General features: G+C 33.5%; 1 protein-coding gene across 1 annotated transcript in view; it reads left to right on the top strand.

Annotated features, from left to right (window-relative positions):
- The first annotated feature begins 1477 nt into the window (after positions 1 to 1477).
- Positions 1478 to 15587, top strand: part of Rhogef64c (Rho guanine nucleotide exchange factor at 64C) — a 91893-nt gene continuing 77783 nt past the window's right edge. Inside the window, exon 1 of the mRNA XM_076321430.1 lies at positions 1478 to 1784. The gene's annotated coding sequence lies outside the window, so the exon portion shown is untranslated. The remainder of the gene's footprint in view (positions 1785 to 15587) is intronic.

The raw sequence follows: 15587 nt of genomic DNA, 5'->3' as shown, positions 1-15587 counted from the left end.
CCAAAGTAACACCATTTAACGTTAACTTAATATGCATCCATGCATGCATGCATATATGTGTGCACGTATGCATGTATGTATGTATGTATAATGTACTCAGTAATTTTTCTAAATATATACAGGAAATTGCTTAACACGTAGAAAGCATTGTAAGGATAGGTTTGTGACAAAGGATCAGGAGAAATAGTTTCGATAGAAGTGTGTTTAATGTTTATCGTTTTCGAGTTAATACATTTTGTATATTCTTACAATATCCCCATTTTGTTCATTCGAGCTATCGGGAACAATTTAATATGAACGGCAATTATTTATATTAGTTTAATGGGACCTTTCACCTTGCCTCTGTGATTAACCCTAACATATTATTGCACGTTTTTCAAAATCATTTGGAAGGATTAATAGATACAATCTCTCTAGGTATTAAAATGTTATGAAAGTATCGAAAAACGTTCAAGAGTTACGACAAACTGTATATAATTAAATATTGTGAACATTTTTTTCAACACTCTTAGGACCATCGGTGGATCTTCTTAGAGCCAGAAATCGGTTCTCTTCGTCTATTTTCCTCTTTTTCCACAATATCGAGGTTCCCAAAATTCCTTATCTACTTCATGGTCGATTATGTATCGCTGATATTTCTAAAATATAAGTTACATAGTCATACAGGTTACATAGTCTATCGAGTAATGTACAATTCCTCCTAGTTTCGAATCTACTTCCTATTTTCTCTTCGGTAAATTATACATTATTATAAATTACTGCATTTTATAGTGACAAAGAAAGTGGAACGTACAAATTCTATTTGCGATTCGCGAAAGTGTTCCTCTTTTAAACAAAATACAATATATACTTAAAAGAAAATACGACAATTGAGACATCTTTATATAAATATTACAAACGTAAGACGTGAATCCAAAAACATCTGAACAGCGATCGTTTGCACGAGTATTTTGTCGACGACCCTGTAAATGTTAAAAACAAATAAAATAGTCTTATATCTATGTATTCTTTCAGTGCATCTCGCATATTCGGAACGAGCCTGTACAATAACATCGTTATTACGATTCTTTTATTCGCATCGTAGATTTAGACATTTTCCGACGCCGAAAAAAAGTCGAATGTTGTCAGATAAATAGTCGATGAAAACACTCGTTTTCTGTTTCAGCGGTTCTGTGCCTTTTCGTCCAATTCGAAGTACATACATTGTATGTACCATTTCGTAGATGGGTCGTCACGGACGTAGCAGCCGTAAAGGTAATTCGTCCAAAGAATTTCGATGAAAATATTCGCTGGCACCGAGGTATCCTTAAGGCCTCCTCGGTGCTCCTCGCAAACAAGGACAGAAGAGAAGGGGATACGAAGTTGTATAGGCACCTTTCTCGCGGCGCTCGCTGTGGAATGGCAAAAAGAGAGGAGGCATTCTGACGTCACATTGCCTGGTCGGTAGTGCCGCTAGCCTCTCACTTGGCCGGCGACGTTCGGCATGCTCGGTTCGGTTTGCTTCGTTTTAATTCTGTTCCGATCCGTTCAATTTCAAGCCGATTCAATATCGTCCGATCGCCTTCCACTCGAGATCCGCATGCTAGAGGGAGCTGACCTGCAAAAATCGCTCTCGGACGCGAAAGTGCGACAAATAACGAGCTCGACAAAGTGTGTAAACTTCAAGTGAAATTGTTCGGTGTCGGGTGGTTTTCCGGTTCGCCAGTGTGCGGATGATTATTTTGTTCTATCATTGTGCCATGACACTCTGGATACGATCGTGAATGGATTACATGGCAGCCGCGGTAAGTGTGATTTCTTCCTGTCACTGCGTTTTCGTTTCGTCTTGTCTCTCGGTCTGCTTACTGTTGTTTCGATTACCTCGGATGTTAAAAGAACCTATTGTTTTGTTAGAGAACAAGGATGAGAAATCCTCTGCGATTAGTGACATTGAAAATAACAGAATCGGAGGTGGGAACGAATTGAGAGAACTCGGGAGTAGAAAATGAAGCGAGGAAAGATAGAGATTTTTGTAACGATGTATTTTTGTCAACTGCTTGTGTCCTGCGTTCGCCATTTAGAAACTCACGCTGAATTCTTTTAAAATTCGGTCAGCCTTTGTGTCGATTTACACGCGTTTCTTAAGTGTCTTACACGAACGAATTCGTGGACCGTTGACCTTTAAATGTCCGTACGTTGGAGAACTATCTAAAATACGTTTTCGACATCTTAGCATGAATAATTGATGGTAAACATCAATGCTAACCAAGGTGGAATTAAATATCTAGATTTAGTTTCACATCATTGCGTTGTTCCAAAAAGAACACATTACGCAATGCACGAAGCGATCTTTGACTTTGTAACAAATTCTTATTAGTAAGATTTGATAAACGTTTAATGTGTTTCCTTTTTAAATGTGAGTTTTATTCAATCAATTATTGTACCAGGGAATCATTTTGTTCGTAGCGAACAATTGTCTTCACATAAATTCGAATAAAAAGATACAAATTGTAAGAATTTTGAATTTTACCGTTGAAGGGATAAGGAAAGTCTTATGTCGGTCATTTTGTATGCATTCCTTTTACGCAGAGAAACGCGGCCACTTGTTTCACTGGTATCTTTTGGTGTTTCGTTTAAGATACATAGAATAACGTGACTTTAAACCAATTTTACGGATCAAAGGATATTATAGTATTTCTCCCATACGATAGAAGATAATAGGAAAACTTAGAATTGGGCCAAAAGGTGAAAAGGTTAAGAGTGAAACACGGAAGCAATTAACTTTTCTTTTTTTTTATATAATCTGTCAAAAAGAGTAAAAGAATTGCGAAAGGACTTCGATATTTCAAGTAATAGGTCGAAAAACATTTGTTTGCAGATTGATATATGTATGTAACTATTTGAATTTCTTGTAAACTTTGAAAAAAAAATTAATCTTATCAGAACTTCTTTTATCGTTGGAAGAAAAGAAAATATACGCGTACAGTAACGTTTTAGGGATCAAGAACAATATGAGACATTGATTTATACATTTTAAAAATGACACGATCGAAATCAAATTCTCCTTTTTTGGAGTATACCGGTTTTGTCGTTAACAACGTTTTATTAAATTTTTAATTTGTAAGGCACGGAGTATCCTGATGTAGTACGTTTTCATAATATTGTCCATTTCGATTTAAAAAGTTCGAACGTTTGTCGATTTCCTATGATTTTATTTTCCCCGAGATTGTAGATAATGATCACGTGCAGTATTATGTGAGCACAAATCGAGGAACCTTCACTGAACTTGTTAACTCATCGATTCTGTGTCACAATTCTCATCTACTTTGATTCTCTTCCACTAGAAGAGAGATCTCCAATAAAATCGAAGAATGGAAAATATATGTAAAATAATTATTACGATTCAACTAAATTATATTTATAATGTTATTTCAGAAGAACTGTATATATTGTTTTAACGAATGACATTTCTTTTCCGTGGAAAAATACGATATTTTATGAATTACCTATTTATTGAATAACCGCTGTACCGGATGTAAGTTAATATCGCTGAAACGTTATTTTCTTTGTCATAAACGATCTTGGTCGTTTAATGTGGAATGTTTTTTTGGACAATTTTTACCATGCATACGATATATTCCAATTACTGACCCAAATATAGTGAAAAGTTATTTGTTCACAACATGTATAATAATAATGAGAAAGATATGCACAAAAGTTTTTGCTAAATTGTTAGCTTATTAACATTATTCGGAAGAAACAATTTTAATTGGAATGGATACAAGTGACATTCTCTAAAAATTTCATATTAGAAACAAAAAGTGTAGAGACAAATTATACATGCAGATAATTAACTAAATTATTTACATTTTAATAAAAAAATTGTATCATATAATTTCACCTCGAGTAAAAAATGCCCTCCTGTGTCTCTACGATTTGGTATGTTAAAGAAATGTCTAAACATTTATCTTCGAAACTTATAATTAACAATCTTCCTTTTAAAATTATATATTGTTTTAAAGTCAGAATGTTTTAACATAACTGTACGATTGACACGACAGTTCGCATTTTAAAAATATGGTTGATAAAACATTCAACAGAAAAACATAGTTTCATCTAAAAAGGTTAAAACTTTGCATATTTATAATAAAACGGTCGAACACTTTGCCTTCTATGGCAAATGTATGATCCAGTAATCGTAAAAGGAATAGAGGTTAACGGGTTAAAACGAATTATCACGTTTGAGCAGAACTTACTGTGAGAATCGGCTTAGAATTAACGATGAACGTTTAACGGTGCCGGCTGTGTCTTTTCAGTTGAACTCATTATTTGCTACTGTTTCAACTGGTTCTAAAGTACAGATAAGTGTCTTAAAAACAACAACGTTCTTTGAATATCTTTAGTACATATTCATGTACTAATACATGTAAAAAAGAGTGAAAATAATATTTTCGTTGTTGATACGTTAAACTTGATTTCGTTTGCTACTCCATATTTTCAGCGTTTACAAAATATGCACATACGTGATTGTAGCCGAAGAATTTAAATAACTTCGTTGCGTTTGTTTATTTCCCGTTTAATATGAGGATTTTATTAGTCGAAGAAACTATTAGACTTTGGGTTAAATATTTCTTACGCTATGTTCGAAGCAATTCGATATGATCGATTTGTATTGTTTTAGAACAGTATGATCACTTTTTAATCCTTGTACACTGTTCAGGACAATTCTATTCGAAATCGAACTTTGGTATTAAATAATTTCTTGACAAAATATTCAATTTACATTAAATTTAGCGACGTTTATCAGTACTACTCGAATAATGTACACGTTAAGGAAGCATGCATTTAGTGTTGTTTTCTACGAAATATGCATGATTGTTATCTTGGTACTGTTCGGGTCAATGTGAGCCAAATAAAGGTTTCGCTTGTTTTTTTAAAGGAATGGACATTTATTTTTGGTCGAATGTAGTATTTATTTTACTTCATAAGAAATTTATAATAGCTAGTTCGTAATTTAAGCGTAAAACATAGTACAAATAGTACGAGTGATTTATACTTCAAAGTATAATTTATAATAGTAAACAATTTTCTACCAGATTGGACCAAGAATCAGTAGTTATTACACATTATAATTCTATGAAAGGTGGTATGGATACATTGGTTCGATTGGTAGAAACATATTCTGACGACAGTACATATATATATATACCTGTCGTCGATAGACAAATTGTTAGCCAGTGGCTTTCTTTCATTATATGCTCGATGTATTAGCTCTTTACGGTATATACCGTGTGGACAGAGATAATCCCAAATTGGAATAATGTAAAATTGTATAAATATCCGCTATTCTTACGTGAAGTAGGCCAAGATTAGATGAAACCTTAGATTCGTAGTAGGACCGCATTATCGAAATATCAGTTTTTTTTTTAAATTGTTCGAAATATACAAATGCCATCTATATCTAAATCGCTTGTAGTTGACAGATCAAAAATAAGTAATAAACGATATCGTCGTTCTGTATATCCTGCCGCTGACAGGAAGACAAGTACAGTTTGCTCGACATGTAAAAATCATACGTACAGAAAACGTTTGGTAATTGTTTGTAAAGTGTATAAATAAATCTTAATTTAGATTTATTATAACCTACTTCTAAATTAATACGTTGATTTAATTCAAGTTACTTATAAATCGTTCAAAGTCAATTATGACCTTTTATGTTAATAAAAGAATTATTTTAGAATTACTTTACACAAGCGTGTTATTTAAATAATACGAATTCACGGTTCCACATTTTTAATAGATCGCTTACGACGAATGGAGATCAAATTTATTTAAACATTATAATATATTGTCGATGCTGGTCAATTTGATCCGAACAGTTCTAGTGTAATAACTATTTCGACAGTGCACAAGGGTTAATATTCATTTCGTTTGTTCTTTCGTATTTTTCATGGTCAAAAACTGTACGATTATAGTCGACAAATTTGAAGAAAATTCTTCGTTGCATTTTGTCTATTTTCTGTTTAATTCGACATTTTGAATAGGTCGAAGAGCAGTTAGACCTTGTGTTAAATGTTTCTCCTGGTACGTTCAGAGCAGTTCGATACGTTCGATTTGTTTCGTTCTAGAACATAACTATAAAACATCTCACAATCGGCTTCCACGAATCGCTTGCAGCCAGAACTGGAGTCTTTGACTCTAGAGTATCCAGTAAGTCCAGTTTGAGTAAGCATCCTGACTTTTCTGCCTTCAAGTGGATTGACCTCCACCGTCAGGATTCGTGATAGGAATAAATTCTCGGTGAAGCCTACGCTATGTATTCCGGGCTGAAGAACATACCAGTTCGTTCCTTTCAATTTTGGACACCATCGTGTCATAGTCAAAATAGAATGGAATGTGAACAGTTTAACTTAGCTCTGTGTAAAGCAAGCTTTTTGTTGTGCTCGAAGCAACATTGCCGTAACAGTTTCTAATCGCATTTTTCACGACCGAAGCGTACAAACTCGAAATTAAATTTTGAATTTGCAATTGTGTCGGTTGTTTCGCGATATTTACGAACGTCAATATTAGGTTGAACCATTCATCGTTGAAAACAAAGAGAAAGAAGTGATTTTGAAACGTAGAATAAAACGATTTTTCCACGCGATATTTACCGAATGTTAAACGGTTTCTTGAAATAAGCATATTTTTTTGATTCGATATTGCAGTGAAATGGGAGAAAAGAAGACGAAATTACACGAAATTCAATATAATTGATATTTCGGTGCAATTAAATGCTACGTCGTGCAACTATCTGACCAGTTTTTAAACTTTCCGCGGAAATCTTGAATCTCGTAAAGTAACGAGCATGTTAAGAATTGGGTTATTTATTACTTTACAATGCGAGAAACAATGACGTGTTGCAAAATATATCAATACATCACTTACTGTGACACTCGTCGGTTCAAAATGTTGATTATGGTTACAATTTATGTACGCATCGGGTCAAACTGATTAGAGTGCGATAATCACTGATAATCAGTTATTATGAAAGCTACTTATTCTATAAAAATCAAGTATTATATCATCGATATAATATGATCAGAATCATCTGTAAACATACGCTCCTTTAATTATCTTGTGTAATGTGCAACATGATTTGAATAATTAAGTAAGGCCGAAGAATTTCAAAGCATATAATAGATGCTTACAAAAATAAACAAAACAATCAGTCAATACAGATCATTGATGCAAATCTTTTGTTATTATTCGTTGAATATTAGATATGAATAATAATTGTCTATAATTATATATTTATAATACTGTTGAATAGTTTCAACAGTGAAATTTATATGAAATCAAAGAATTGCAAAACCAAAAGTATCAAAGTTAATAAGAATGTTTAAGGTAATTAAGTACACTTACGCATAAAAGCATCGTAGCAATTTATTAGGTTCAATTGTTTTATCGAACGACAAAACTTATTGAATAGTATAGTATTAGGTTGCTCAGTATGTACTATATTGATCAGTACTGTTCAATAAGTTTTATCGAACGACAAAACTTATCGAACGTATATTTATCACGTATATTCGATCATGAACAGTCATTCAGGTAAGCTTTTTATTCGTTCGATGCGAAATGTACACGTAGTTTCATTATAATTCCATAAATTATTATTCTATTATTTCAATAAATTTTCATTCGAATACAAATTTTCCCTCAAATCTCTGCTTTTCACTGGGAATAAACTACGACAATCGATCATGCTGATAGAACCGATTCGCTTGAGCAGGACAAATTATGCATAGCAATGTTCTTTTCCTATTTATTGGATCGGAACGTTTTACCGCTTGAAGTTAGTCGAGCGAAAGGAAAGAATTGTTTTCGATTTACTTGCTACGATCTGGAACTTTATTTCTCTAGAAAATAAAATACCTTTTCATTGTCAATTTAATATTATATAAATGATCAAACGTCTGTTGTACATACAGAAAAATCAACAAAAATAGATAAATAGGAAAGACGATTTTACTTCGTAGATATTATATAATTTATTCTATGCAATGTATTGAATTAATTGTTCGAATTGATCGTTACTCGTCAGATGCAAATATGCATTTAAAAAAAGTTTCCTCTGAAACCGTTGAAATTCACTGATATCAAAATTATTATACCATTTCAGATAGAAAAGATAATGTTTAACTATGTAAAAGTATCTATAAATTACATAGTAAAATAGATCGGTGCATACAAAATACTATTTTTCTACGGTGGTCATATGTATTAACAACAATTACAGAAGAATATTCTGCCGAAAAATTAAAGAATTGCATTTAAAGTTACCAGGAAAATAACCTGAATTAGTGAATACCCTGGAAATCGATCTTGTTAGACGATAATACAAGAGCTCATGCATCAAGGCTGACGGTAGAGAAACTTCGTGAATTAGAATATAAAATTATACAACATCCTTCCTGTTCCTTCGATCTTTCGCCAACAGATTTCTATTTCTTTATTCATTTTCTGCAAAATAAATTACTTCAAAGCGAGCGATAGATACAATTTCATCCAATAGTAATAACTGACGAATAAAATACCGTATAGTGACAAAATTTACTACGTTGATTCGCATAAGTTTTCCTTCGTTCAACGTGAAATAAAACATCATTTGATACTTTAGATTCTCATTCTTATTAAACGAAGAATAGATCAAACTTTGTCTTTGATTTGTTATGCGAAATTTGTATCTGGGTTAGATTTTTGCTCTATCTTTGGAAAAATTATATCAATTTGAAGTTTGAATGAAAAAACATTTTTTGTAAATAGATCAATCGAATGTTGGAAAACCATCATTTTATAATGAACGATTTGTGGCATTTCATTTTCAAAATTTAGAGTTTCTTTTTTAAATATAACGGAATACAGAACCTTTTATTGAAGAAAATGAGGAAAATCACAAAAATTTCTACCACGACAAGTGTCTCATGTTTACGGTTTACAATAAAGAAAATCAGAGTTGCGTATGTGAGAACTTAGAAGGATATTTTTCTCGATCAGGCGATAAAATTCAAGATGAGCAACCACCAGTTGCATCATCCTTGTTCCTTGTTTCCTCTTGTTCTCGACCGCAGAAACAGGAGATGGAGGAAATACGATTTTAGTCAAAAATCGCAAAGGATAGGCTTACGAAACATTAGACGTTGTGGCAAATAAGTAAAAGAATATTTGCATTGCATTTTTTAGTAATTCTTTTTAAACAATTACCGATGTAACCGATATTTCCGATTAAACTATCTGCTAATTCATTTTGTGGAATTTAAAATATGATAATGACGTAAGCAATATTTTAATATTTCGGATTTGTATCGATATTGCTTTTAATTTACTATTTTCAGAATTAATATCAATATTCCAGAATGTAAGTGCATTTTAGAAATTAGTTGCCATCTTATTTATACATACTGTATAATGCAGCATATACGATTTCTGCTGAATTGTGTTCCATGCTGTCTGACATTTTAAGCTTTACGGTACCTTAAAAAGTGATTAGAAAGTTTTTTTTTTATTCCTCATGACTCTTGCAATTTATCCCATGGACATTCGGCAAAAAGTTTTGGTTCGGTTAACACGAGTGTGATAATCCCTTTGGATTAGCACTTTACAGAAATTTATGTCTCGGCTGACGTCAGCAAGTCCTGAGGGTGTTTCTTCTTTAATCTCCTAGTTATCTTTGTAAAGTACAGTGTTTTAGCCAATGTATTTGAATGGTTAGTTGTCCTTGCTTTATGTCTGTCTGCGTGGAGTTGTATTTCCTCTTTGTTTCTTCTTATCTCTTCGTTTCTGATGTACCAAGGTGTGTCTGTTACCGTTCTTAGTATTATTGATTGCATAGCCTCCATTTTAGCTATGTGACTTTTTGCTCCTGCACCCCATAATTGGATTTCCATATGTCCATATAGGTTTAATTGTGACTTTATAGATTAACAGTTTGTTTGCGATATTTAATTCAAATTGTCTACTTGTAAGCCAGTACATTTCCTTCCTCTTGTTTCTAATTTGGTTTATTTTCTTACGTATGTGTTATGCCCATGTTAATTTTGCATCAAGGTGAAGTCCTACGTATTTAGCTACCTTTGTTTGTGGAATTTCGTTATAGTGAAGGGTTATTTTTGGAATGTTTGCTTTACGGAGAGTGAAAGTAATGTGATTGCATTTACTATAGTTGACCCTTATTCTTCGTTTATTTAACCATTTTTCTAATAGGCGAATGTGGTTTCGTAAGATATTAGTTACTTCATATGGGCGTTCGTGTGTTGCTGTTATTCCAGTGTCATCTGCGAATGTATATATCGTACTAGTTGGTGTCGTTGGAATATCTGATGTGTATAACGTGTACAACACTGGGCTCAGGACACTCCCTTGCGGTACACCAGCGTTTATAAAATAAATGGCCGAACACGAGTCCTTTATTTTTACATAGAAAGTTCTGTTATTAAGGTAGGATTTTAAAAGTTCATAGATTCCGTTTGGAAACTGTTGTTTTATATATTTCAGCAAGCCTTCGTGCCATACCTTATCGAATGCTTTTCCTATGTCTAAAAATAAACATGTACAGTATTTTTTGCACTCAAGGGCAGAGGTAATTTCGTTAATTAGTCTGTGAACCTGTTCGATTGTGGTGTGTTTTTCTCTAAAGCCGAACCGATGGTCTAGGATTGGGTGTTTATTATTGATGATTTCTTTTAATCTCATTAGCATTATCTTTTCCATCATTTTTGATAATAGTGGCACGAGAGAAATGGGCCTGTACGAGGAGGGCTCGTGAATACTTTTGTTCAGCTTCGACAACATTATAATTTCAGCTAGTTTCCATGAACTTGGGAAGTAACGAATTCTAAGAATGGCATTAAATATTATAGTTATCATTCTTACAGCTTTGTCCGGGAGTTTCTTGATTATTCTTCCGCTTATCGGATCAAAACCCAGTGACTTTTTAATTTTGACGGTAAAGATCAATTGTTTTATCTCTGTCTTTGTAGTGCCGCGTATAGCGTTATGTTGACCATCGTTATCATTTCCATTATTTAATGTTAGTTGTGATTGCTGATATTGGTGGTAGCAGAGAAGAAGGTGAAGATATCCCAGTGTGGTACTGTTTGGTTGGAAGGACCGGTATAAATATTCGGCAAATGTTGTAGCCTGCTTTGATGATGCTCTTGCCCAGGTGTCATCTGGTTTGCTTATTCCTAGTGTCAGTATTATCAGTCTTTTTAATCTTTCGATCGTCTTCCAAAGTGAATAATATGTAGTTTCGTCTGCTACTAAATTGAAGAGGTATTTATTGAGTTCTTTATCCTGATGTTCTTGTATGGCTATTTTAACTTCTTTGGTGATGGTATTTAAATGGCTTTTGGATTCCCTTGTTTTAAACTTTTGCCATTGTGTTTTAGCTTTTCTTTTTTGTTTTATTTTTTGTAGTATGGCAGTTGGGTATGATAAACCAGAGTTTCTCTTTTCTATGTTGATGGTCGAAGACCAAGCTGCTTGTTGAATTATTTAAGTGAGGTAGTCTACTGCGTTCTCGATATTCTCGGGTGTTTTTAGTGGTATTTTACAATTCAGATTTTCGTCGATTATTGATCTAAAATTATTCCAGTTTGTAGTGCTGTTACGTGGACAGAAGGTGATTTCTGTGAATAGTATGTTTCCATGGTATCCAATTAGTATAGGTGTATGGTCAAAACTCAATTCTAGGCTTGATGATATGTTGAAGTGTGTCCGGTTTAGTCCTTTAATTACGGCAAAGTCTATGAGGTCGGGAGTTGTTTCTATTGCTGATGGCCAATAGGTAGGTTCATCAGTCGATAATGGTGTTAGATTAAGTCTATTCATGGCATGGAGGAGTGTTCCAACTCTGGGTGAAATTCTTTCAAATCCCCAGTGTGGATGCTTAGCATTAAAATCTCCTGCTACAAGTATTTGTTCCTTAAAGAGTGGAAGAAAGCTTTGTACAGTTCCGAAGTGATTTGTCAAATACCCCTCATCAGGGGGTGAGTAGATGGCAAATATTTGTATAGCCCTTCTATTGTGACTATCGTTGATTGGAGATAGTTCAATGTAACAGTACTATGTAGATAGTGTTTTGTGCTGTTCTTGATAATGATAGCAGTTCCTTCATGAGCTTCACCTAACGGATGCTTGGTATCGTATATAGCGTAGCACGGAATTTTTATGTGATTTTTGTTTGTGAGATGAATCTCAGAAATTAATATAATGTCGATATTCTGTGCATAGATAAAGTTTTTAGTTTGCTCAGCCTTTGTGGTAGTTTGTTGCTGTTCCAGGCTGCTATTTTGATAATTCCGTTCATTACTTAATATTATTAATTATTTTTGTAAGTAGTTCCATCATGGCAATTAGTTGTTGCGTTTGTTATTGTAGAAGTGAAGTTTGTGTAGTTAACATATTAGTTGTCTCATTTCTGTCAAATAATTTTCAATGTGTTGCTTGCATGGGTGGTAGGAGTTTGTTTGTGGTGTTGTATATTTTGTTGTGCAGTTACTTGAGCGTGAGATCTTTTATCAATAATGGAACTATGGTTGTGGCTCTGAAGTTGCGTAGAGGTTATTGCCGTGTTAAGTGTCGCGTGGTATAAGCGTTGATTTTTATTAATTTCATTCAGGTGAGGTTCAGCTCTAGTTCTAAAAGTGGGAAATAGCTTTTGCTCTAGTAACTGTTTAGATACAATGCAACTTTTGTAGCTTGCAGGGTGATTTCCTTGGCAGTTACTACATTTTATATTTTATATTTTTCCTTTTTGCGAGCACTGTAATGTTAGGTGATTTTTTGCACATTTGACACATGCAAGTAATCTATCACAATAGTTTTTTGTGTGCCGACAAACAAACGCTTGGCAACGGAAGCATTGTGGTACGTTTCGCTTTGGAGGTTCAAACTTGACTACGGTATTTAGTAATTTATCTATACAGTATATGTGTTTATTATTGTCGTTTGGTTCAAGTTCAACAATAAAGAGGGGTAACGGCTGTTTGGTATCGAATTTGAGTATGTTGTTAATTGCTCTAACCGAATGATTGTGATGTTTCAATTCTTCAATAATTCTGTTTACGTTAGTTTTTGGATGCATTCCTCGGAGAATTACTTTATAACTTTTGTCCGAATTAGGTTGGAAGTTATGGAAGTTTGCGTTTTTGATTTTTAGTATATCTACTATTTTCCTGTAGAGTTCGGGCGTACTTGGCTCTAGTCTTATTTGATTATCCTTTAGCTGTTTTAATACAAAATTATTGCCGCCTGTTTGTTGTTCAAGTACTTCGGTTAACGGATCTATAATTTGAGCTTGTATAAATATTGTAGAAAGTTTAACTGTTTCGGTTATCGTAATATTATTAGGTTGATCTTCGTTTGTGTTCATGAGTACTGGAGAGCTGTATGTGTTATTTGTCAGAATGTCTTGCAGCTATGGTTCAGTTTGTGATGTTGTGTGTATAGTATATCTGTCAAGAAATCTGTTGTTTCCAAATTCGGGTAGATTTTCCTTTTCTTGTTTGTAATTGACTTTTGGGCTGATCTAGATGACTCACCTATTGCCATTTCGACATCGTTGGGGGGTAGCATTTGATGGTATTGTAGTTGTTTATTCATTTTCTATTTTAGAAATGTTTAACTGAATAGGCATCATTGTTGACTCGGTCTCCGTGCTGTTAATATACACGGACACAGACACGGACACACACCACTATAGCCAAGCGGCTGATTTGGATATCCTTTTATGTTTTGAAACATAACTATTCACTGTGTATAAATACCAACGACTCGCGAGCGATATAAACACACGTGTTGTCTATACGACTGCCTGACGAGGACTGATCAGAAAGTTAGATCGCAATATTCAATTATAGGAGTGTAACATTGGTGACAAATTTTTGATAGTTCTCATCCTCTTTTTTCTTCGTTCCACTTCGATATTGAAATCGCATTCGAAATCGTTCGTACTTGCAAGCGAACTTGCCTTTCTATTATTGTTTATTTCTTAAACGAAAGATGAACAAAAGTAAACTACAATGAATATATTTACATTTACTTGAAAGTGTATGGCATGGACCAGAATGATCAGAGTTTTGGGTCACCGTACTGTAAAGAAAGAACAATAAAATATTTGTTACAGAATGTATGCAAATGTTTAATGACTTTATATAAAAATTTAAGCAAAATCGATTAACGATAGACCTAAAACAGTAAATACTTTTTAATTTGTTATAGTTAAATATCGTAATATACGAACCAATAGCGATAAGTAGGATTATATTTTGATCCTGTCTTCAATCGATATTGGTAGTCCAGCTCAAGATACAAAGTTAAAATTATAATATATAATATGCAGAAATTAAGAGAAACAAGGAATATTATGTAATTTAAAATTTACATTACATATGTATAACTTAAAGAAAACAATACTGTTTTATGTAACATACTTTTAGAAGACATGGGAAACGAACAATTGTTTTCTCTATTGTAAAATATCATTTTTTCTCTAATTTATTATAAAAATTCAATGTAGCAGTTATTATATTATCATCGTCGTAACTATCTTTACGATAATCTCCAAAAATGAAAAATATGGAAATCTGAATGTATTTGAGTCTGTATTTATAAAAACCAGTTGAATCCACCTAAATAGCAACCCATTTTATGAAACATTGGAGGATTGTGAAATACGTTCACGAGTGGAACCGAGATACATATTAACATTTAAAAGGTCGATAATATTCCAATTAGATGATTTGCCTAATATTATAATTTCAGACTCGATGCTGAAGAAAACCATTAACAATGCTCGAAACGTCGAAATTGTTCGAAAAAAATTGCAATTGTAACTCAAAAGTTACCGATAAAATTTTTCTAAAATCTAGTCGTGTGTACGGCTAATTAGTGTATTTGAGTAATCAAAAATTTTAGTTGAAGATTCAATTTTCAATATTATTGATTTGATGGTTCATTTTTCAATAAGTGTAACACAGCAACGGGAAGACTATTGTTGTATTATATTTAAGTAAAATTATCCAGAATTGAGTAAAATGATCAATAGTATATTTTAACGAAAGGTGTGTTATTTGAAATTAGGTGCGCACGCACCTGTACATACGAGATCTGGTTTCCGGTCACGAAAGTATACCTCCCTGAAAACAAGATCTCCCGTTTCCGGTCGTCAATGTGCTAACAGAAAAGTATCCGTTAAATCGTCGAATTTGCATAAGAGATATTTAAAAAATGGTCTGATCTGATTTACGTACGTACGAAGGGGCGAAATGTTCTCACAACGATGGGACGAATCGGGCAGGGGCAAATGCGTATGTATGTACGCGATAATTGACTTCACACGGAAATGTGCGAAACGTTAAAAAGTTTGCCGTTAGTTCGCCGAGTCTCGGCAGTAACTCAATAGGATTCGAAGTCCGGAACTATGAGAACACGAGACAATCGTGAAAGCATCGCGGTAAAATTCCCTCTGATTGTTTTCGTAGAAAGTAAACACAGTGGGAAGCAGATTCAAATTCTGGCGAGAGTGTACACTCTTTCTCGTGTTTCGAGAGGCAGAACACGAA

This window comes from Ptiloglossa arizonensis, chromosome 10 (genome assembly GCF_051014685.1).
Source record: "Ptiloglossa arizonensis isolate GNS036 chromosome 10, iyPtiAriz1_principal, whole genome shotgun sequence".
Classification (NCBI taxonomy): Eukaryota; Metazoa; Arthropoda; class Insecta; order Hymenoptera; family Colletidae; genus Ptiloglossa; species Ptiloglossa arizonensis.
The sequence above is the reverse complement of the archived record's forward strand: the minus strand, read 5'-3'. Positions and strand labels throughout refer to the sequence as shown.